Source organism: Belonocnema kinseyi, chromosome 3 (genome assembly GCF_010883055.1).
Source record: "Belonocnema kinseyi isolate 2016_QV_RU_SX_M_011 chromosome 3, B_treatae_v1, whole genome shotgun sequence".
Lineage (NCBI taxonomy): Eukaryota > Metazoa > Arthropoda > Insecta > Hymenoptera > Cynipidae > Belonocnema > Belonocnema kinseyi.
In genome coordinates this window covers 55,137,968-55,163,495 of record NC_046659.1, presented here as the reverse complement: position 1 = coordinate 55,163,495, position 25,528 = coordinate 55,137,968, and the positions used below count along the sequence as shown (strand labels likewise).

General features: G+C 31.8%; 1 protein-coding gene and 1 long non-coding RNA gene across 4 annotated transcripts in view; one reads left to right on the top strand and one right to left on the bottom strand.

Annotated features, from left to right (window-relative positions):
- LOC117168972 overlaps positions 1-20,606 on the bottom strand; it is a 22,053-nt gene extending 1,447 nt beyond the window's left edge. Inside the window, exons 1-2 of the long non-coding RNA XR_004466594.1 lie at positions 20,343-20,606; positions 18,515-18,704 (exon numbers count right to left, since the gene is read on the bottom strand). This is a non-coding gene — a long non-coding RNA (uncharacterized LOC117168972). The remainder of the gene's footprint in view (positions 1-18,514; positions 18,705-20,342) is intronic.
- Positions 1-25,528, top strand: part of LOC117168968 (serine-rich adhesin for platelets-like) — a 420,717-nt gene that overhangs the window by 24,033 nt on the left and 371,156 nt on the right. The gene's annotated exons all lie outside the window — the stretch shown is intronic.

The following is a 25,528-nucleotide window of genomic DNA, read 5'->3' as shown; positions in this document are numbered from 1 at the left end:
GGGAGCTCTTCTTAATATTTTGACACCAAAATCATGTCGATACACCTTACCGACTGCGAGTAAAGCCACCCACGCTTTAACTTGACAGACTGTATCAAATGTATGTTGCATTTATTTATGTACCTCGGCCTGGAATTGCTTATTGAGATATTGCAAAGTAAAGTACAAATTGTATTTATCTTGATTACTTCAATATTTGTTTCTTCTTTTGGCTTACATTTTATTGTTCGCCTTGTTTTTATTATTTTTTATTTATTTCTAATCTCGTTTTTTACGGTTAAAAGAAAATCTAGTCGTTCTATATCAAAATTATACAAAAATTTAATTTTTTAATTTTTCATGTTATTTTTTACAACTATAAGGAAAACTAAGTGTCCTATCAAAGAATCATTCATGGCAAATTTTTAGGTTTTTGGATGAACAACGTTTGGCATTGTATCTTTTTTCATAGTTTGTGTCGTTTGTCCAAAAATTAATTTTTTTAATTTTTGTTTTTAAGAATTAAACAAAAACCTCGCATCTTATTAAAAACAATTAAAAACAAAATTTGTAGACCTTCTTTTAATGGAACATTATTTTTTTGTCCGATGAAAGTTTGCGTCTTTGATTCTTCAAAAAAATTCAAAAAGTTGTTATAATAATATTATAGAGCCTTCAAAAAGTAATGTTTTTCTTTTTTTGACTTTTTTTAATATCGTGCGGGATAAATTGTTCATATTCGCGTGTACTACAAGCAGCCGTACATGGAACTTGATAATCTGAAAAAGTGGTCTCAAAACTTTGGAAAATTCTCTACATTTTTGTCCAAAATAGCTGGTTAACGAAGTCGATCTTACATTTTCACCTCTAAAAGCGAATACCAAATCATAATCCAATCCGATTAGTCTTTCGAAATTTATCCGGTATACAAACGACAACAACACAATGACAACGACAACGACGACAGACATACATCTGCGTAAAACCGGGTTTTTTCGGATATGAGGGATCTCGAAGCGTGGAGATTTAAAGAAATTCGCGATAATTATTATTTACATAAAACTCATACCTTCTCATGATCATGAAAATGTAAAAACCGTGTTATCAGTTTGAATAAATCCAAGTTCAAACTGCACGAAAAAATGTTTCATTTAGAATTGTATAAGGTAGAAAATTTATGTTTTAATTGCTAAAATTTATAAATTAACATGCTCTCAATATCAAAATTGTTCAATTATAAAGGTTTTAATTTTAAAATTATTATTATATAAGATTATCTGTACACTTCTTACATGAATTTGATGATTCATTTGTTATGCAAATAAAGAGCTTTGCTAGCAGATGTTATTATTTAATTTTGATTAATAATTCACTTTATTATGATATCAGAAGTAACTAAAATTAGTTGCAAATTAAAAAAGTTAATTCATCTTGACACGTAGGTCATATGAAATCATAATTTACACATGACAGGTTCAATACCATACACTCTGAAACTTTTGATTCTATACATATATACCCCACATTTGTGCTTTGTCTGATGGCTGTATGTATACACATCTAAGCATTATGCACGAACATTTGAAACGCAGTTCTTAATTGGCTGGGTAGCAATTAATCTTGAGTTGGTAGGATTGTTATTAGTTGTCTCAAACTTTCCAATGACACAGTACCATGTGCTTTGTCCCTTGCTTATTTATATTACTGCGCTTATAAGCATGCAGTGTGCACCCGGAATAAAAAATAATGTGACGTCAACAAAATAATTTGGTTGAGAAGTTTTTGTTCGATTTACAAAAATTTGGTTGCCATTGCCAAAAAAGAAGTTGTTCTAACCAAAGAATTTATTTGGCTCAAACAAAAAATTTAGTTAACCCTGTTTGTTAACTCTACCAAGGAATTTATTTGAGCTAACCAAACGCGCGGCCGCACATGCGCCCTCTTTCGAATCATGAGGAACAGCGCTGCCACAACTCCACCTCCATGACCACATGTTTAAAATGGCGTCGTGCTAGGCGAAAAATGCGTCTCTGAAATTCGAACTTCAGTTTTGATTTAACCGTGCAACGAAATAGGGCCAGGAAGGCATTTAATCGGGTCTGATTGTATCAAAGAGCCAGAATGGCCGATTTGAAGGAGCAACGGATCTTGGAGGAATGGGGACTAGAATCCCTAGTAGACACGTTCCGAGGTAAGTGATCAAATCCTGTCTTTTGTAGGTTTTATTAGGGTATTAGGCATTGAAAGCTAGAAATATTGTAATAGATAAACATATAAAGTATTTTATTGTTATATTTAAAATAAAATTCAAGTTGGTCAGCGAGAAAAATCCTTTCATTGTGGTAGGTTAGATTCAAATAACTACTATTAGTCAAAAAATATCGACTAAAACTAATTTTTTCTAAGAAATCTATTGCTGCCTCTTCCAAGATGCATTGAAACTAATTTGGTTCTTTTTTTCTGCTTATCCTATAAACCGTTCTTTACTTGCAGGTTATTTCAAGATTCTTCTGGTCCAGAAGCTACTGCGCCTATTTTATGTAAAATAGAATTAGTTTTCATATCCGATCAAAATTAAACCTTTTTAATAGTCAAAATCTTTAGATATAGAAGAGTTTTCTTCACACGTAAATGCTTATAAAATAAAAGTTATTCGCGAATATCGTTGTTTGTCCTACGAAAGTTTGCGTTGCATTAAAGCTTCATGCATTCTTGGTGATGTAAATGGAGATATATTTGTAACTTGGTATTAATAAGTGTGCCTTATAAAATCTGTTTTTAAACATTCAAATAAATATTTGTGTTTATCGTATCTATGTTCTTATTATTAATAATTTTAATTTCCTAATTTAAGGCGTTAACTTCTTTATTTTTATTTGTAAATAAAATAAAATATTTTCGATGTGGGAAAAGAGCTAAAAGAAAAAAATACATTTTTGTTCTTTTAGCTTTTGTTTCACACACAGAAAATATTTATTTTATTTTATTTACAAAAAAACTTTCTTCTCTTAACAAAATAATTGTATTGCTTTAACAAAATTATTTTGTTGAGTCTGCTTAAGTTTGGTTTGTTCTACAAAAACAAATTTTGTTGAGCCTACAAATATTTGGTTCGTTCAACATAACTATTTTGTCAAGTCTACAAAATTTTAGTTGAGCCTAAGAAATAATTTTATTGAGTTTACAATTATTTGATTTGTTTAACCAAATCAACTTTTTCAACCTACAAAACGTTTTATTATGCCTACCAAATTTGTTGGCTGAATCAACAAAACGGATCAACAAAAAAATTTGGTTGGCTCAACAAAACAGGTTTTTTGCTTCTATGGCAACCAAAAAATTTTGTTAGGGCAACCAAACTTGTGTTCAGATAACCAAACATTTTTCTCAGTGTGTCCTAGAGCATACAGTTATGCTCGATTTTCTCAGTTCGAGTGAGATTAGACTTTGTATGTTTTTATTTTATACGGCAATGTAATGAAAATCATTAAATATTACCCGTAGCCCATTGATACCGTTCTTGACTCAAGAACGTTACTGGTGGATTACGAGTGTTATACAAGGACTGTTAAAAGACTTTTTCTTACCATCCATATGAATTGTTTATCATTTCAAAGCCAAATTTCTCGAAATGGCTAAAAACGTATCTTACCACTTTGGCAAACGTGTCTCGTAGTAATAACCTTTTATTACAAAAAGATCGTGTCAAGTTTTCACGAAAAATTGGGGGAGTTGGAAAAGGGGATAAAGCAGTCTTCCCGAAAATTTGGGACAACTAGCAATGCATTATGAAAAATATTAGACTATTTATCCTGAATTTCGGGACAGCGTGAAATTCGTTACAGAAAACATGAATCGAAAAAAAGCACGTCTGGCCCGGTCTGGTTAATCGAGAACAGGCGGTTGTCACTCATAATGGCGAGAGTGTCTGAACATACTTTGATCCCGTTAGGAGTACACGCCAGATGGCGCAGCAATTGCGCTCCCCGCACCTCACTCCGCTAGTCTAAGTTCAAAATTTTCAAAATAGTCAACAGTAACCACGGTAACTGTTGGTTGTTGTTGTTTTCTCCGGCAACATACTTCACAAATAATTTCACAATCTTATTTCTTCATAAAAACACATTTTCATACAGAAAACAGTCAAAAAAGAACTAAAAATGCATAAATAATTATTCCGACAATTATTTATGTATTTCTACTTGTTTTTATATTGCTTTTTGCGATTTATTTAGTTATTAAGTCTATTATTTGAAAAGTATCTGGGTATTATCGCGATTATCTGAACGGTCATCTTTTATATTATCTTAGGGATATGAGTTTACGATAGATGGCTCCAACGTTGAATTTGTTGCGACACATTTAAAGCATTGAGTGACCACCACCTGGTCTAGAATCTCTAAGTACGAGGAAGATCGAGCGTGATTCTCGATAACGCTTATAGTTTGACATTTCACTTAAATGTAAAAAATAATGTAGAAGAATGTATAAAATGATAAATTTTTACAAAATCATAAATTTGAATTTGTTTCATTGTGTCATCATTATCTTTAACGAACATGAATTTCATTTCGAAACTTTCCGAAAACGTTAATAATTCTGTACGATTAAAAAATAACGGAAAAATATTAGAAAAATAGAGAGCTAGAAATTTACTATTTTCTATCCCGTAACATTGTTTAAAATCTTTATTTAAACGTTTTTAATTATCATTATATTCGTATATATTGTATCCTACCTGCTTTCCTATTCTATTTAGATTTATGAATAATATTGATTCTATTTCATCTCATTTTATCCACGTATCCAATGATGAAAATATAAAATTCTATAAAATTTGAGGTGCACAACACCACGCACACGGAACTCCAACCCACCGAAATATTTTCCTATTGGTAGAAACCCTCATAAATATTGGTATCTATGTAAAGCTCTTGAAGAGTAGTGTTAAAATTGGAGTTCCCTCTCTATTCGTCCCAATCATAGATTATTATATTGTAATTTGACATATTTTTACACATAATATTTTCATGAATATTTGCATGCATACGTAGCTTTGAGCTAATACCCCCCCCCCCTAAACCCTACCTCATCAAGACTTAGGAAGGGTGCACCTGACTTTCTAAATGTCCATACTGTTATCGGTTTATTGGCTTAAATTACTTGTTTCCCCCTAACTCGTGTCTCTGTAGAAGATTTTGGCCCAATTCGACCCGAAAGTAGGTCTAAGAAAAAAAGGTAGTGCATGCGGGCGTAAATGTCACGATGCTTGCTGACGTAAGTGCCATGCTTCATAAGGTCCGTCAGAAATGATGATATTCTTGGAAAGAAATAGTGGTTGCAAAAGTTACCTTTTATGTGTTAAAATTGAAGCTTTCTGGTGCGCACCGATATTTGACCAGGGCTTTCTCGCCCATGTTTATCTTTTTTAAAACGCTCTTTTTCGATTCAATAGACCTAACCAATAGCTCAAAATTACTTTATTGTTTGCTTTTTAAATTCAAAAATAAAACAAACAACTTTTGATGTATGAAAATCAGATTTTATGGGGACACGCTGTTCCTTTGACAAAGGTTTTCTCGGACAAGGATGCTTCTTCCAGGATGTTCGTTTCATGGTTCGATAAAGCCTAACAGTAACTCGAAACATTTTTGCATTGTTTTGTTTAAAAATATTTGCGTGAAAGTTAGACAGTTTTTTGGTTCTCTTGTGAAATTCGGGTTTTGGCACTTACGCCCGTATGCAGTCTGTCCTTTCAATTAAAAAAATGTTTAAAACAGAATTAACTTCGATTTTGAAAAAAACTGTATTTGTCCCGTCTTAGGCAACCCGGTATCATAAAACGGGGTCCTTTTTGAAATAAAAAAGTTATGCAATAAAACACTAGATATTGATAAATTTTGTTCGTAGCGTACTGTTTAAACATATTCTTTACATTCATGATATATTAATTAGGCTAAATAAATCAGGAAATGTGAAATAACCGTTAAATAAGGTCAACAGAAACTATTTGTAAACAAAGTTCAAGGACTAAATATTGATGAAAAGTTGTAAAATTTCAAATATTATTTTCCTTAGATCAATAATTTATTGATATAAATAAAAAAGCAACATATTATTAAAATATTTTTTATATCACTTTGGGAAATTTTGACTTGTTATCGTTTCACTTGTTACCTGATGTCACCAACACTCTTCTTGATGAATATTCGCTGTTTTTCTGTAACCAATTTTTTAAAAAATATTCAAAAACCATTCAAGCTCAACTCATTGTTACCGGAAACTCATAAGTAAAGCAGATTTCTGTTTTATCCAGAACTTTATAGCCTAGCCGTGGCTCGTCTTATAGGAATTACGAATGATCAAAATTTTTAAATATTGTCCAAACTCGATTCTATCAACCACCGATATCGTGAACTTCCCCATATCTAGTTTCCCCACCACTAGTCACCCTGATTGCTTTTGACGTTTGCGCAGATTATGCTTAGAGATTCAAAACATCCGCCATTATTTATTGCAGCGCACATGTCTTCTGCACAACTTCATTTCTCCGAGCAAACTCGATAAGCTGAACACTCCCCCCGAAAACTTTATAGAATCGAGGTCCAACTGTACTTTTATTATGCAGCATAACAATTTATAAAACGTAACTACTAATTGCAACATCTACAAATTTATCTATAAAAAAATAGCTGACTCTTTTAAATCTTTAGAAGTTATTAAATCACAATTTCTTAAACAGGTAAAAGTTCGTTTTCTAACGTATAAAAATAATTTTTCCTTACTGTTTTTGGTTATTCACTTCCAGTGCAAAAAAAAACTTTTAACATATCTAGAATTTTTCTGAGCACGTATTCACATGCGCAGGTAATGACTATAATGTTTTACGACATAAATATTGAAGGTGACGCATTTAGGAGGTTGCGCGTCTTATCATAGGCACATTTCCCCTATTTATGAAAAGGCCTTTGAAAGTAGAGTATTTATGATAAGATTCTTGAGAGTAGAGTTAAAATTTCAGTTGACCCCCATTTCTCCTCCCGACACTCCTCTCTACTCGATTATTATATTGTGATTTTACACATTCTTACATATCTAATTGACATGTATTTCTGCATATCTACGTCGTTTTTTGTTGTTATGGGGTAATTTAAATAGAGTGAAACCCTCCCATTCCGCCGATTTTGGGCCTGACGTTGGGTAGGAACAAACCCGTTAGATACGGCATATGATGAAAACGCATTTGTTTGTTCACGCATGAGTGAGCACCACACACTCCTGTGTGTGGCTCCTATCTATGAAAAGGTTTTGGAAAGTTCAGTAGAAATTACGACTATTATTATAACTATAATTTGAACGGTCATCCCCAAACGAAGATCCAATTGAGAAAATCATTGAATGAATAAAAAATATGACTTAAAAATTAGGGCTATGGATATAAGGAGCTAGTATTTAATGTTTAATAATTGCGACCCCATTTCGAAAGAATGATGTTAATAGATTGCGCATTAGAACACTTTTTCAAAGCCTAAGAAGAAAAAACAAAATTGTTAATCAGCAATTTTTGACCAAAGGGTTCTAGCTTTATCCATCAAGTTGTTATTCAAAACATAAAGATTTTTTTTGGGACAAAACTATAAGTGATCCAAAAAAAGTTTAAAACAGCTATATTTTTTTCCCAAAAAGATAAAAATATTTACCATAAAGTGTTTTTTGATAGGATGCGCTTTTTTTAATCGAGAAAAATGTTATTAAAAATAACAAACTTCATTTTTCAGCTAAACTGTGAAAGATAAGATACAATTTTTTCAAGCAAAATTGTTTTTTTTAAATGATAATTATTATTTACGTCAAAAAGGCCTACCAATTTTCTACAATTGTATTTTTCGAAAAGTCTAAATTTTAATGTAAAATGATACAAGATGTAATCAAATATCTATTGACAATATTGTTCACCTGAAATAGATCTAGAAATTTTCTTTGGACCATTTTTCAATTAGGCACGTCATTTTTGTTTTAATCGTAAAAATCGACATTCAAAGTGACATACTTTTATCAAGCACGAAGCGCGAGACACATGGAAAGTACGTATTATTATTATTTAGTTTCTTTATCGTACGATCTACTAAGTAGTAGCTTGTTTAAAAATTATTATTTTTATTTTATTTTATAACATCCCTATCGAAAATTCGACTTTCTATGTCTGTTTAGAAGGGTGATAGTAGCAAATTTCACGTCTGCACGTACTTTCAACACTAGCTAGAAAAGTAGGTATCTTGTCCGTGGTCGCGTTGTTTCACATATGCTGTGTATGTATCCAGTGTGAGTAAAAAAACTAAAAAAATAGTTTTTTGTGTAGAACAGGATGATTCTATTGATTGGCCTGGACCCTGCTAATGTTGTTATTTATTCTGTTATTGTTGATTTTCCTGTTGATCTTTCCTTTAATAATAAGAGAGTATCTCTGAAAATATTTCCTTCAAATCTAAAAAATTGACAAAGATGTATTAGGGTTGAAAACTTTTTTTAAAAATCCATACTTTCGGTCTTTGGTTTTTTGAAAATTTGAATCAGCGTATTTTCACTGATGAGCATTTATAATGGCAGCGTACGTACACTGATTGTATTCAGTGGCATACCGATACTTCTCGCTGATTTAGATTTAGATAAAGTTGACTAATTTCAATTTTCAATATCTGGAACTTTTTGTACTGAAATATTTCAAGTAGATAAAACTTAAGATAATTAATTCAGAAAATTAATTTTATTACCTGCTATAGCTTCTCTTGCCACACACTCAATAAAGGTTTATGATGATTATTTTTATTATTATCATCATAGGACAGACAGTGGATTTGAAAAATAAACTTCACATTTTCATTAAAACCTCTAGCGGTCCCGTAAAAAAACTTACGGGAACTATCAAGGGTATTTGCAGCTTCCTTTTGTAAACATATGCCAACATTTTAAGAGGGCTTTTTTGAAAAACACATTTTTTATTTTTCATGAAAATACTGAATATTTTATGGTACATTTTCACTTGAAAGTATATTTCAATATAAAATTTTCTCATTTTTAGAAATAAAACTGATTAGCTGCTAGTTGAGAACTTAGATTGGACCGCGGAAACATTTCTATCTAGGTGTCGAGGAAAAATCTATCCATTTTAACAGAAAAGACTAAATGAAATTGAAAATATTATTTTTTAGAGTGGTAATGCAAAGATAGCCAGAACTAAATTGAAAAAAATAAGACATCAATTCAGAGAAGTGGACGTATATAAATTATCTGAATCTAAAAAAACTCGCTAAGTAATCCTCCTTTCAAAAGAATATATAAAAAATTTATCTCTGCTCCTTTTGGAATAAAACCAAGCCCAAGTTTTACGATTTTATCCAGTCATTCCTGCAAAGAGCATAGTTGATGACATATAGTTACAGAATGAACTTCGTCGATTCAATCTATTGAAATAAAAATTCCATCTGATTTATTCAAATGTTGCGTTTATAACAAGAGTAGGGCAGATAATAAGGAGAACTTCGTATATTTTTTCATAGAGATCAGTTTGCTTGATTAAAATCAGGGTACCATATGCCTGCAACAGAAATAACTCTTGTTTTGTAAATGCTGCCTCGTAATGCAGGGTACAGATTCCCAATCACTTGGGGTACGAAGTGTCCATCACTTGGGGTACGACGTACCTACTACTTTGGGTACGACGTGTCCGCTTCTTGGGGTACGAAATGAAAAACGTCATTATCGACGCATAATCTACGCGTTCGTGTCTTCATAAATAATTTTCAAGATTTGAAATAGTTATGTCTAAATGCATTGTTTATTATTTTGACAGCTTTGTTAATTGTATGTCATGGTCATTGAAGTTTAGCAGGTACGTTGTTCGCACTTTGTAAAATCGACCCATTCGGTATTTCAGATTAGGTGGGGATATCCAAGATGTCTGCGCGCTGAGGGACAAACAATAGTACCAAATACATGGGACTAAACTTTATTTTTATAATAACTTGGAAAATAGTTATTACCAATTATGATGCTGTGCGAGAGAGATAGCTTATCCCCCAGCCCCAGTCAGTGGTGGCAGAACGCGGATATCTCTGGCATGCACAGTAGTTATTCCTGTGTATTTTTGCGTTTTGTAAGTTTGTAAGGCCATGTGTTAATTTAAAAATACACAAGAATGACTACTGCGAATGCTCGAGATATCCGCGTTTGCACACAATATAACTTTTCATCTTGAATAATTCGTACCTTAATAAGAATACATAGTGGAGTATAGGCATGTTAAGATTACTAGAAAAGTAGAGCATATGGAGGCTAAATTCCCCACGCATGAAGATTTTCGATATTTAAGATAAAAAGGTCTTTCTATACGCGTAATAATAGCATCCTCAGACTTAACTAAATTTAGAAAAAACATTAGGAAAACGTACAAATTCAATTTGATCAAAATAAAGACTATTTGATCAAATTTTCTATTACTAGACATCAATCTGGAAAGTTTGAAATATTTATCAAAGCATTACTTTATTATTAAAGTTAAATATTATCATACCATTTTAAAATTATTATTATTTATAATAATAAGTTTAACTTCAGTAATTAAAAAAAATACTTATTTAAATTAGAATCAAAAATACGAGAACTGAATCTACAATTATTTGAGGGCTATAAAACTATACAATTTAAATAAAAATTTATTTTTTGTCAATATTTAAATTTTTATTCAATTTTCGTACTGTTTGTTGCGTAATTATTTACATGAAAGTAACAGAACCTCGATTTGAACTTCTCGCCAAAAAAATACGCAAATTTATATTTATAACTCGCTCATTTAACCTTTTTTGGCAATAAATAATGCCTTGAAAAATATAATAAACGTTCTAAACATTCATGCGTTAGAAAGAGAGATTCGATTAACCAGATTAGTGGGCATCGGAATCACACCCCTGGTAATTTCAATCATGCTCATACCTCAAAGCCTAGTTTCACAAAGTGAAATCCGCATACTTTCAACTTTTCTAAGACCATGGCATGCTTGACAACAGCTGCCAAAATTAGAAAACAGTAACATCTTACATTTCGTATCCCACCTTGTGGCTATTTCATACCCTACATACTCGGTATATCATACCCCGAATTCGAGAGATATCTGAATCCCTACTAAGATACAGTGAACGCCGTTATAATTTTACCTGCAACAAAATATACCCCCAAGTTTTTGCTGTGAGTTTATGCAAATAATCCAGCCTTATAAAGAACGACCTTGCACTTGCCTTAAGCATCACAACTTACAGCGCGGTCGATTTGCACTCGTTGAACGCACATACAGCATGTAATACAAGTGACCCAGATAACCCGATAGTAACTAATAATATGATATCACGGATAGACTGCAGGAAAACGCAATCGATCGTGGCAATGTACCCTCGTTAAGCGGTCATCATGGGTTGGAATTATGGAAAAGGGGAAGGAAAAATAAACATGATGATGGGAAAAACGAAGTACCACATTTCTATACTTTATTTTGCTTGAAATCCTTATTAACACTTGATAAGAATACTAAGATGTGATAAAGAAGAATTAAAAAATAAGCTCCCAGAAAATGTACTCTTGTCTATCGGTTAGAGAATATGATATAGAGCACAAGATTTTTTAGTAGTTAAAGCATAAATTCTACATGAATAAATTTATGCTTATCTCATAAGTTAACAAATTAAAGATTAAGCTTTATACACTCGCGAAAAATATCTGATTGAAACAATTGAACAATTGGAAATGGCCTAATTTTCCTTTCGTATTAAATAGGCGTTTAACGCATCAAAGAGGCTTTCGTTTAGTCAGTTCTTTATAGCTTAAAATTAACACTTATTTAAGGTTAAATATATAAGTTTAGAGAAGATTTGAATCAAAGTATTGAGGCTTGTTTATTTTTTATTTACAGCTTATAGAACTTCCTATAATCACGCGTTCATTAATTGTACTAGGTTATTTCTTTAAATTCTCTTAATCTTGAAAAATCATTCGAATTCCTGCACTAAAACTTTTATAATTTCTTGTTGAAATCTCATGAAATTTCTAAAAAGTTCTGGAAATCTCTGTAAATTCCATAAAAATGTTATAATTATTTTAAATGCTTTGTAGTGTATTGAAATATCTTAAAATATCTTGAAATCTGTTGAAATACTTTCAAATAAATGGAAATCTTTGACGTCTTTTGAAATCCCTTACATTATCCTTCACGATGAGAATATTTGACACACCTTTTATACATTCAGTAAAAAAATATAAAATGATACGAAAAGAGAGAGGGGGTGGTCATAACAATCCTAGGAATCCCTGAAATAGGAGGGGAGGGAGTGTAAAATTTAAAAATTATCTTTCGTAAATAATGAACGTTCCTTTACAGAATTGTTAGGTATCTAATGAACTTAAATATATAAGTAAGAACTTCATGTTTTTTGTCAATCTTACAAGAGTTTTGGGTAAATTATAGGAGATTTTATGAAAAAATTACAGAAATACGCATAATTTCACTATTCTGTAAGATTAACAGATAACAGACTCTTCGTCTATATGAGTAACTAAATTTAAGCCGAAACTTTGACAAAAATGATTTAGTTCTTCTAGCTCGAAGTTTATTCGGATTTCGTCTTCTAAGAAAATATAGCTGTGTCACCTAAATTTTTAACTGTTCCAGCTAAATTTTCCATCCAGAACTTATCTAGTTTATTTATCTAGATTATTTCTAGATGGAAAAATTTAGCTGAAACCCCTAGATATTTATGTGATATAGCTACATTTTCTTAGAAGATGAAATCCAGCTAAATTTTGAGCTGTGACAGCAAACCATTTTTTCAGTGAATTACACAGTAAAAATAAATACTTAAAGTTATATTCCACTTAATTTCAGATTTTACTTAAATTAAGGAAGTTCCTGAATTTAAGTGTGCATACTATCTTGCATAAAGCACGAGCTTATCTTAAATAAGAAATAAGCATTTTTCTACTGGAATAAAAAAAGTCGAGGGCAAACTGAAATAACCTGTAAGGCTTTCGTCACCTAAAATAAACAAATATACCTTTTCTGAATTTCAGGTTCGCACTACCTTGCATGACGTTACAAAACACTTGCGCTACTATACAGCTCGTGGCCATTTATTCTACTATCGGCGAGAAAACTATAGGAATCTGCCTTTGAAGATTAATAACTCAGTAAAAAAAAATGTTCTGAATGCTTGGATGGCACCTGGCCACGGGTTAAAGAAAGGGACCAGCGGTCGGCATTAAAAAAAACGCCCCCCCCCCCTGCTTTCTGTCACTGGTTTTCCAACAAAAAAAAATGTCTAAAAATATCGCGATTTTCACAAAAAATAAGACTAACACATCCTTACGGGCGATTAAAAATAAAGACAGAGCCTATGTATTACAGTTTGCAGTTTGAATCGCTTTAATATCTGTATTAGAACTGAAGATAATATAGTTGCACATTTTTGTACTTTTGAGCAACAATTTTTTATTATTTTTTAAATTTCTCAACTGCAACTGGTTCACAACAGTTTTCCTCATATTTATGAATTTTTTCAAATTTTTTCCATCGCCCCTTGTATAAGAAATAATGCTCTACACTTGACTGTTCTTAAATGTACCCAAAAATCCTTACTTTTTTTTACATTTTTCAGTCTGCTAAGCACAAAATTTTTTTTACATAAACGTCTTCAAGCTCGTTAACGTAGAATACTTTCAGCTTTTAAATGACGGTCTTTTTGTTGTGCTAGCATTTTTTTGACTGAGTTGTTAAGCTTCAAAGGCAGATGCCTATAGTTTTCTCGCCGATAGTAGTCGCATCCTAAACCAATACTCCATGTCGCGTTGGTCAGTGTCGGCTATGATACTATATGTTTCAATAATCCGTGGAGTTTTCGTTTCACGGATTTAAAAAAGTGCTACAGAAAAATCAGTTTCAATTGTCAGCCAATATTTGGATTATTAAACACATAAAAATAATTAAATTATTAGAAGAATTTTTACTTTGCAACGTGAGTGCCCTTTCAACACAATACGCATCGCAATTGTCTGAAGATGTTGAACCGCACCTGCCCCCAATATACCATTTTTACCATTTTTCCTACTTTCCCTGTATTTTCTTACAAGTTTGAACTTAACTTGTATATTTTCTAAAACGAATAACTATTATATAAGAACAGCTGAGGAGTGTGGGTAAGGCGTAAGAAATTCCTGGTTTTTAGTTAGTATATTACCCTTAATTTCAGTTAGGATAGTATATTAACTTAAGTTTACACTAGCTTTCAGTATACATATATTCTTAATTAAAGAGCGAGCATACTTGAATTTCAGTTCATGCCTCCCTGAATTTCAAATAGTCCCGACCTGAATTTCAGGAATATTATTCCCTTAATTTAATGTTCAGATGTAATTCTAAATTTCAGATTCCCTATGCTTCTTTTTGTGACACATTAAAATAAGCCGAATTTTCGACTTAAATTAAGTAGTTTTTTTTCTGTGTAAAATTAAGCTATTCCTGCTATTTAGAACCTGTTTCTGCGTGTTAACATATTTCCACGGGCAAAAAGTTCTACTAGAGCATGAAAATGGTTCAAAGGACAGTGCTAGATAGATCACGCGCAAATTGAAGTAATTAAATTATTTTTGTTCGACAACGGAGCGCAAACGCTCGTTTTCGCTCCATTGGGGAGGAGCGAACCCAAGCGATTCCACGCCTGTAAAGGGGGGGGGGGGGTTCTCATTCAAAGCATTTGAAGAGAGCATTGTTTTTTAGAGTATATAATCTCAATGAAATGTAAATTTTCTAGGTAAAAAGTGTCGAGAATTTTTAAATTGAAGCGCATTCTGCTAAATTTTGGCATAAAAGTGACAAAAATGACGAAATAATTTAATTGAAATTGTCGTTTATTAGATAGGGGTCTCCCCCCCGTAGTCCCCCAATCCCTCTTGTTTGCCCGAACCCCACTTTGTCCACATAAAATCCAAGTTGCAAAATTTTTTCAATTCATACTGATCCTGTAATCAGTCATTTCAAAGTTACGATTTCCGCTTTGCTATATTTCCGCTGTCGGAAAAATTAGTATGTGAGCCTCGAGCAAAAATGGTCGTTTGCGCCCGGTTTCGCTCTCAGTGCACAATGTGCTATTATATTATGGTGGTCATAACCCTAATTATATTTTTTTTACAGTATTGAACTCTCACACAACAAAAACAGAAGGTTTATTTTTGCCGCAGTTCTAATTTAAGATAGGAAAATCACATGGAACTTGACTCCATCTATGAGGCTTCCTTTTTGTTGTAGCTTCCGTTAAAGGTATTGCTTGAGTGGAAACATACATCGGTTCTAATAGGAACCCTATTTTTTTCTGTGCAAGCATACCTACAGGAACCAACTTTTTATGTGACACCCCACTGAAATAGGTATGTTCATGTATACTTATAAATGGTGATTTTCAATTAAAGACGCGCAGAAATAAGAAAACTTACCTGTTTTTAAATTTTTGTTAGAAAAACGTACAAAAAGATTGATATGTGTTTATACTTTAACATCACACTAATTCTAAAAGTATCAGTTAGATTTCCAACAGCATGATCCAAAAATCTAACAGTGATCTGTTTCACAGTTATCCCTGCTTAGAAAACTTGATCCATAATTCGTTTTTTATTTTGTTTGAATCGTTACACTACCTTTTTTAACTTCAAGGCAATTTTATTCTCGTCAACGTTAAAGTCCTGAAGTGGGCACGGAATTTTTCATGATGTCATGGAAATAAAAAAAATCATGCGAACATCAAGTCCTCAATTATGGAAACACGATACAACTAATAGTTTTCCAAAAATTAATTTGTTTAGTAATTATTTTTGCAGTACTTCATCAATGTTTCAATACTTTACAGAGATAATCAGCAATATGTGAACTTTCCCCGCGGGCAAATTCTCATAGAGCGCGGCGCGCGCGGCTCGCGTTTTTGAGCGAGCCTGGGGCGTGCGAATTGTGGTTGTTGCGCTTCGCGCTCGATACTATATTTATCTCGAGCTACGCCTTCGATCTTTGTATATTCCTTCGACTTTAACGAACTCATTCTTGGCACGTATCTCGTGATTGGCACTCGAGTTTCTCCCTGAAATTGTTTATCATTTCCATATATGTATATTAATACAATTTATAACATGTATTGGTCAACATAGCAGCCTCAGTGTTTTTTAACTTCTAAATAATATCCGTAACCTCACTGACATAGTGTTTGTCAATTGAATTTTCTACCGCATCGTGTTCTACATCGTAGTTGTGATCCCCTATTGCTCCCTCTCCTAATAATTCCCTAAAAGAGGTTCTCCAAGCGTCTAGGGTGGAGAGTCTATTTACAACAACAGTCCTACGAAACTTCGATTAATGTGGTGAGGGGGAGGGGGGTCGTATAGTTTCAACCGAGAGTCATAGCGAGTTAATGTTTCATGCTAAGAAGGACATTTATATTTTTCAGAATGTTTGAAATACTGTGAGATTGTTAAATGAAAAAATGTAATTTTTTATTTTCTGTTATTTTTGTATACTGTAAATCTAGTAATTTTTGTTTTTATGAAACAAGTCATTAGGATAGTTCGTTCGTCTTTTTGAATAATATGAACATCCGTACAGTGAATTTTTGAATTAAAAAAAAAGTGGTCTTAAAAATATTCAAAATGCGCTCACTATTTGCATTTGTATTCAAAATGGTTGGATAAAGACTTTAGCCTTTAGTTTAGGACACTAAAAGAATTTACCAAAGGCCAATCTAATAGATTAATTTTTTTAAAAGTTATCGTGCTTACAGACAGACATACAGACATATACATTCGTCAAACTGTTTTTCAGATAGAGGGGGTCTCAAAACGTGGACATTGGACAAAAACTGGGTGGGGGGAGGCAAATTTTACACAAATCTAATACCTTCTCTAGAATTAAAAACATGACATTTTTTTTTGAAACCCCACACGTGAAAAGAAAAGGAAATTAAATGACAAAAGTTGTGGTGAGAATGTGCCCACGCAGCGGACAGTTTTTTTTTACTGTTAATGATGTTTTTCACGATTAAAACAAAAACTACGTATCCTATCAAAAAGTGATTAATAACAAAATTGTAAATCTTTTTTAAATGCACAATTTTTTACTCAATTTTTTCCGTATTTTGCATAGTTCGATCGAAAAAATGCAATTTTTGATTTTCCATTATAATTTAGAATAAATTGTTCATCTTTTTGAATACTATTAACACCCATACAGAGTCGTTTTGAATTAAAAAAGTGGTTCAAAAAATATTTAAAATGTGCTCATTTTTTAAATTTTTATCGAAAATGGCTGACCAATGAATAGGACTTTAAAAGAGTTACCAAAGGCCAATCTAATATATTAATTTTTTCAAAAATTATCGTGCTCACAAACAGACATACAGACAGACATAGAGACAGACAGACACATTCGGAAAACCCTGTTTTTCGGATTCAGGGGATCCTGAATCAGGGGATCCCACATGAGAGTGTCAGAAAGCCTCTGAATTTAATTACGTTTGTACAATTCAAATAAAATGGACATTCAGTAAATAACTGTTATTATATTAAGAATAAAATTAATTATTAATAATAATATTATTTATTCATAATATTAATAATATTAATATCAAGAATAAGGGTAACATAATATCACTCACTGACTGAATTTCCACTTTATTTTAAATGTATGAACACAATCAAATTTGGACGCTTTCTGACGCTGTCAGTATACACGAAGCATTTTTTTTATGTGAAGAGAAGTATGATCCATTGTAAATATAAATTCCAAGACACACAGAAAAATTGAAGAGTGCTTGAAATGAACAAGGATGGCAGTGTATCGCCAGTTCCTCCATCGGCCCACTGCGGCAGGTCGTGATCGGTGGCGGAGCGCGTGGGCGCGGCACATGCGATGATGTGTAAAGAAAATTTGATTTTTTTGTAGTGAATCGTGAGTTCCCCAAAAAATTTATTTCAGCTTCGTTATCTATACAACATGCAGAAGATACTCCGATAAACAAATTTTAATTTTTTAAAAATTGATCAAGTACTTTTTCAGTTATCGTATTTTACAAAATTTTATAAATTTACATAACTGAGAACTTGACATTTGCATGATTTTTTTCTTATTTTCATGACATCATTGAAAATCCCGTGACCACTTCAGGAATTTTACCTTCTCTATCAAAACAAAGAAGAAACGCATTACTTGAAATTTAAACTTAAGGAAAGTACAAGTTAAGGTAATTTGTTACAACTTTCTCAAAAGTTGCTTTCACGGATTACCCTAATAGTTATAATCTCTCCTTAACGAATAAGTACAAAAATCACATTTTCGATCAATACAATTTATTAATTCCTTCACTGGAATATTTTAGAATTTTATTGAGCAAAATCTTATTTTCGCCAATTATTTTGTCATAATTTTCTTATTATGTCTGAGTACTGAATATTTAGAACTTACTTTTCAGCATAATAGTAACAGCGTCCTTGTTTTCAAGAAGGGTCATTCTTCAGACAAAGCATGCCTCCGCAACAACTGCCTTGAAAACCATACATGGGCTGTCGTGCCCCTCGCAGGCCATTGAACAATAAATCAGCGCCAATACCATAAATATGGTTGTCATAGTATTTGTAGGTAGCATGTTTGTTATCTGAAAAGAATTAATAATAAAATTTCATTTGAACTTGCAATAAATAATACTCTAGATCCTGCTTTGGAATAAATTACACTAAAAAGTCGGCATCAAAAGTACGCGACCCTCTCTTTGAACGCTCGCAACTCGTTCAAAAAAAAATCGCAGAAAATTTTAGCCACATATACGTGAAAACTTAAAGTCTCTCGAATTAAACGATTTGTATATTCCTGCTCTACACAAAATTTTAGGATAGCGCTGATATAAAGCGTGCCGAAAAAGAAGGGTTTTGAGGCTTTTCCTAAACCTCGACTTTCGAGGCTTCCCAAAACAAGCTAAATGTCTTAAAAAATCTGAAAAAATTCACAAGCGGTCTTTAGGATGTCTAGAATGGAATTCAGTTTTTTAAATTGAAAATCATTTTTTTTTACTAATAACAGGTTGTTTTCCAAAAACACATCATCTTGGAAAGAAATAATAATAGAAATTCGTTTAATGGCTCAAATTGTGCACTTTTGTAACGCACACTTTAAAAAGAAAAAGAAATTAGATCTATATTTCACGAAATAATCCGAAATAATCCGAAATAATCACGAAATAATATACATCAAGTGATTTTTGTTTTTGATAAGATTCGATTAAAATTAATAATCGGCCGAAAACAGAGAGAACATGTTGCTCTTATATTTTATTGCTTCCTTAAAAAATAAAATTAAAATATTTAGTCTTTAAGATCTAATATTCTTTAACCTTAATTTAATAATGTCATGAGTTTTTCCAAACGTAAAAAGGAAATTGATTCTTCTTCAAAATTTAGTATACGCGCATTGGCGAATATTGTACTTTTTACGATTAAGTATATTCCTACTAAGAACTTTTTGAAGACTACTCTACTGATCAGGATTGTAATAACACAATCAATAAAATATATAATACATCAGCAAGAAAAAATAATAACAACATGTTTTTGTTTTTATTCTACACATGATTCATTTTGGTGTAATCTCATCCTAAATAAAAACTACATGCGGTATACCACTTTTATCTTATTGATTTCATTGCAGTATTTTTAGATATTATATCTTAATATGGTTTATATATATATATATATACATAATAACATATAATTTACCACCAAATGAGTCGGAAACAATTGTGTGAGAAAAAGAGGGAGGTGAGGCAGTAAATCTTACAAACTTTAAAAAAGGGGGGTGCGTGGTTCGAAATTTCGCGAAAAACGTTTCTGCAAATTATGCCCGACCCTTTGCATTGTTTAATATTCTTCATTAATTTAAAAGGCAAACTTCTGTAGATTCACAGTACCATATCAGCCTAATTGAACAATTATTTTTTTGAATGATGAAAACAGTGAGATTTGCAACAAAAAACTTGGAAAACAGGAGCCAACTCATTTTCAATAAAATAATAATAACAATGGAATGAATGTACATTATAAATATTTTCACAGGAAATTTTCATGATTTCTTATGCCAAAAGTTTAAACAAATTTATTTGTCGGATGAAAAAAATGTTTAAACTTTTCGAAATAAGTTTTAAAAGTAGCACAACAAAATCGAGAATGTTTTAATATTTAAGATCCTCAAGTTTTTTAAAATTGTGTCACTGGCAGGAACATTGTAAAAAACAAAGTCTTACTTTGTGTCCAAATTTATTCTGAAGGCATTTACATCACAGATAGACCCAAGCTTCTTTAATGTTAATAATGGATAAAAATACTACATACAACTACGTTAAAGAGTTGTGCACGTGCTTGTAATTGGCAACGTGTTAGTAAAAAAGGTTTCAACTGTTTGTAGCTTTTTTCAGTTTTGCTGTACAAATAAAAGGTTGAAATTTTTGTGTGATGTTATTGAATAAAATTCTTAGCTATGTTTTATTTTTCAGTTTCTGTAACTTAAGGCAACGCCGTTTCTAAAACCTTACAATATTTAGCAATTACGTTTTCTATTTATACGAAACGCAATATGGACGTTCGTGACGTAGGGAAAAGAATCAGGAGTTTCCTTATTTTTCTTGTAAATGGTAATTAGGAAGAAAATAAATGATCGACAATCAACTTTATTATTGCTTAACTTCGCAAAATTATTACGACAGTCATTTTGTGGCATTGAATAAATAGGAAGCATCGGCTCTGACAATTGCACTTAACACTGACCAGAGCTGAAGTCAGGACGGAAGTTTATATAGTACGTATCGTCGACAATGTAAGTAAAGATAGAATAATTTCCATTTATCATACGAATTTAGATTGTTTATTCTTAAAATATGTACTTAAAAACCAGAAAATTGCTCGATTCGCCCTCCTCCCTATATGGGTGATACCTGAAACTGAAATGGAGAAGTAATGTCATAGGAATTTTATGAATAATCGGTACATGTACGAATCTTATTTCTTATTAGTTCAATAATCACCTAGGTATAAGAAATACTTTAAACAAAAATATAATCTATAGTTTTATTTCTTATTCTTTAAGAACAAAAGGTGGTTAATTATTTGTCAGTTTAAAGATTTCCGACAAATTTCGTCCTTTTATCCATTCTGTCTAAATTCAGATCGATATTTTGTTATAAAATGATTAGATAAAAACGCTGCAAACAGTTCAATACGTTGTCTAATATTACTTTGAATATTGCAATCACATTCACATCTCTTAATGTAGTTGTGAACTGTCTGTGCAACGGTTTTATTCGATTTTCAGATTTTTTAAACTCTTGATTTCTCTGTCATGTAGGCTTTCAGTGCAATTTTAATCTTAACGTGAGATTATGTTTTTGCAGTCCTGTAGTCAAAATATAATGAACACAATTTAAGAGTAAGACAATTAAACAAAGCATTAATTAAATGAAAATGAAATCTAAAAATTTTAAACTCAGTCAAATAGAGCGCGGATAAATCAACTTAGGATTCAAATTAATACAAAGCATACCATAGTTTATTTTTTAAATGTATAGGCGTCACCCATAAATGACGCCAGCCTTCATGGGAAAGAGTGTGAGGGGCGGGGGGGGGGGAAGCTACATTTTACGCCGACGTTAAACTTATATACACTGACTGTAGAAAAAGCCCTATATAACGAGGAAGAGGAATGGTCTAAAATGCCATCAACAAATAAGCCATACGTAATTTGTAGATGATCCAATAATGCATGTTTCACATGTTTTTTTCTCTAATTGTTAAAATGATAATGCACACATTTTATGTATTTTCTTCATTTCTCTCAGTTCATGTACGTTAAACTTATCTCACTCTTGTTCATTTCTCTTCATTTGCTAAAAATATCGTATCAGTATATTAATTCGGAATTATACCTCTTCTATAAAAATAAAGTGAGAAGAAATTTCAACTGTACTCAATTTTTTTTCATGTACCTACTGCACTTCTATGAATATCCATTATATGAATTATAGTAGTACTCTTAACCTTTAAATAAAACATGAAATACTAAGGATTTTAAAATTTTCTCATGCTTATTTTAAAATTACATTTGAAAAATTTTAATCGCTTTTTCTATTAAGAAACAGATTTTTTTAAATATATGGAAAAAGTTATCATGACTGGGGAAAGGGGGGGCAGCGCCAAGTAGTGGGGCAAAGGTGATTTTTCTTATAGCGGGGCCATTATTTAAAAATTTTAGTTCTACTTTGCATCAAATAAATCTATTTTATCAGAGAGATAGTGTTACTTACAAAAATCTTTAAAAATTGACGTTGCAACAGAAAAATTATACAGAAAACATTTTTTACCACGAAAAAATAGAAGTTTGGTTGACAGAGATATAAAGTTTTTAACTTTATTGACAATACTTACAGCATAAACATGTGATATTTTGACAGATGAATCAATATCACCCAATCTAATTATATTAAATAGATGTAATATAAGTCTAAAATATATTAAATCTCATTAATAAGTAAGGCCTGACCAGGGGGGCAGGCCCGACGAAAATAATATTTACAAGTGCTTAGATGATACACGTGTCACAAGTTTCGTCGATAAATGAGCGGAAATTTACAACAGCAACTTATCTTTTAGGCTACATGGAAGAAACTATTAAATATTATTATTATCAATCTGGTCGGTATGCAGGTTTCTTGTATTGGCTCGGTAGAAACATTGCATAAAGTCCGTTTCTAGTAGAATGACAACGAATAAGAGGTTATATTATAGGTATCTCTATTTTTATTTGAAATAACTTATTCTTCTTATTGGATATACTTAAAGGTAATTTTTCCAGCTCATAAAATACCACAGAAGCAAACCATCATATTTTCTTATCTTTAAATGTTTTAATTTTTATAAAAAGCTGCAGTCGGCTTTTCACTCCGGTGAGGGACAAAGCCGACAAAATGCAGTTTGTCAAAAATTATTAAATAACCAAATCTTTGTTCTTTTCATGTGATTAACCCATTTCCGCTGGTTTTTTTTTTTGTGCTCGACAAAGATCTATGTTTGCGCATAATGCAAGAAGAAAACTGTTTAGTTATTATGATAGATTACTGCGATATTCTGAAAAATTATATTTTAAATTAGTACATAGACCGAGATCATTTAAAATTTGAGAAAATATTATAATTTGACCTGTTTTTGCAACATCTTCTTGAAAATTAACCAAAGAACTTTTTCTTGCGCTTATTTTATTTAAAGTTTGAATAGCCTTCAATCTTTGTAATCGTATAATTGTTTAACTTAAAATTCATAAGTTGATAATTTAAAATTGTTTAATTTTAAATGCTAAAAACTGGGTCTCCACATACTAATAATTGTAAGAGGTAGTAGTTTAATTAATTCTTTCGTTTAATTTTGTGTTAACTCCAATAAACTTTTATCCTTCATTCTTTCCAGATAATAAAAATGCTATCTGCAAAATCTATGATAACCATATTTATGGTATTGACACTGATTTATTGTTCAATGGCTTGCGACGGGCACGACAGCCCATGCAGTGGAGATAATGGTTCTCAAGGCAGTTGTTGTGGAGGCATGCATTGTCAGAAGAACGACCCTTCTTGGGGACAAGGACGTTGTTACTATAATCCTGGAAAGTAACTTCCAGATATGTAGTACTATGAAATACTAACAAGATGATTATTATATCATTGGCAAAAATATGATTTTACTGAATAAAGCGCTACAATGTTCTAGATAGTTGAATTAATAAATTGTATACAGCTAAGCTGTGATTTTTTTACTTATCCTTTTAAGGAGACCTAATAAGTACTCGATCTAATAAATTTTCCTTTGAAAAACAACCTTTTTTTATTATCGTACACTAAAATAAGTATTAAATCATTACCAAAAAGAAAAAAATAATAAAAGAAACATTAAAACGTTTCATATAATGAATGAGAAAATCCTAGAAATAAATTTCGATACTTGACTTATTACTTTATCGAGGAATGATTAGATCTCTTGAAATATTTAAACTTGCTAAGAATTCTAAAATACGATCAACATAATTAAAATAAGCTCGTGGAATATACGAGGTGTGTTCAAAAAATAAGGTGACTTTATGGTTTTCTCAAAAAATATTCATATATTCCTCAATATTTATGTTGCCCTTCAAAATAATCCCCCTCAGATATAATACACTTGTGCCAACGCTTTCTCCAATCATCGAAGCACTTCTGATAATGAGTATTGCCTTGAGTTCTTTCAGCGATGCAGTTTGTATCTCCTCAATCGTTGAAAATCGATGTCCTTTCATGGGCCTCCTCAGTTTTGGGAAAAGAAAAAAGTCACTGGGGGCCAAATCCGGTGAATATGGAGGCTGAGACATGACTGTGGTGCTGTTTTTGGTCAGAAAATCTTTCGCAAGCACTTTCAAAATTAAGCAGTTTTGAAACAAATTTCGCTGACACACGTCTCATGCACGAAACGTCCGAAAAGATAGCACGGCATGAGCCAACAGACATGCCAACATCTTCAGCAACTTCTCTGATGATAATTCGGCGATTTTTCAACACCATTTCTTACACTGCTTGAACTTTTTCATCTGTTGTTGACGTGCTGGGACGTCCAGGGCGAGGTTCGTTTTCGGCATCCTCTCGGCCTTATTAGAACAGCTTGTACCACTTATACACATTTTTCTTACTCAGAGTAGACTCACCGTATGCAACTACCCGCGAAAATTGACTGATTTGGGAGTAGGTATTCAAATAATTTCGAAGAAATACATTTTGAATAACAATACATTTTGAATATGTTAAATTAACAACATAAAAATATACGGTTTTTTAAGTGGATGGTTGTGTTTTATTTATCGCGTAGGCAGTCGAGTCCCAGTCCGAGCGAGTCGCGCTGTGGTACACTTCGCGCCCACGAGCCGCTATTCAAAAACTCATTAATTCGAAAGTCTTTGACTACCCACTCCTAAATTTTTACCAGCTCAAGAAAAGCGTTCAGCCCATTCATTGAAATGAAAAAAATATTTTAAAAAACAGGTCCAAAGTGAAAAAATAGATTTATTTATAAGTATTTGATTTAGATTATTAAATAAATAATTAAATTGGGTTTTAGTATGATTTATTCGAAAGTTGAGGAAAAGGTCCATATTTTATCTTACCTATGAATTTTCATATTCTTGCGTGTCATATTCAAAATTTAATATACACGCATTGGTGAATATTGTGCTTTTTACGATTAAGTATATTCCTACTAAGAACTTTTTGAAGACTACTCTACTGATAAGGATTGTAACAACACAAACATTAAAATATATAATACATCTGCAAGAAAAAATAATCACAACATGTTTTTGTTTTTATTCTACACATGATTCATTTTGGTGTAATCTCATCCTAAATAAAAACTATTATATATT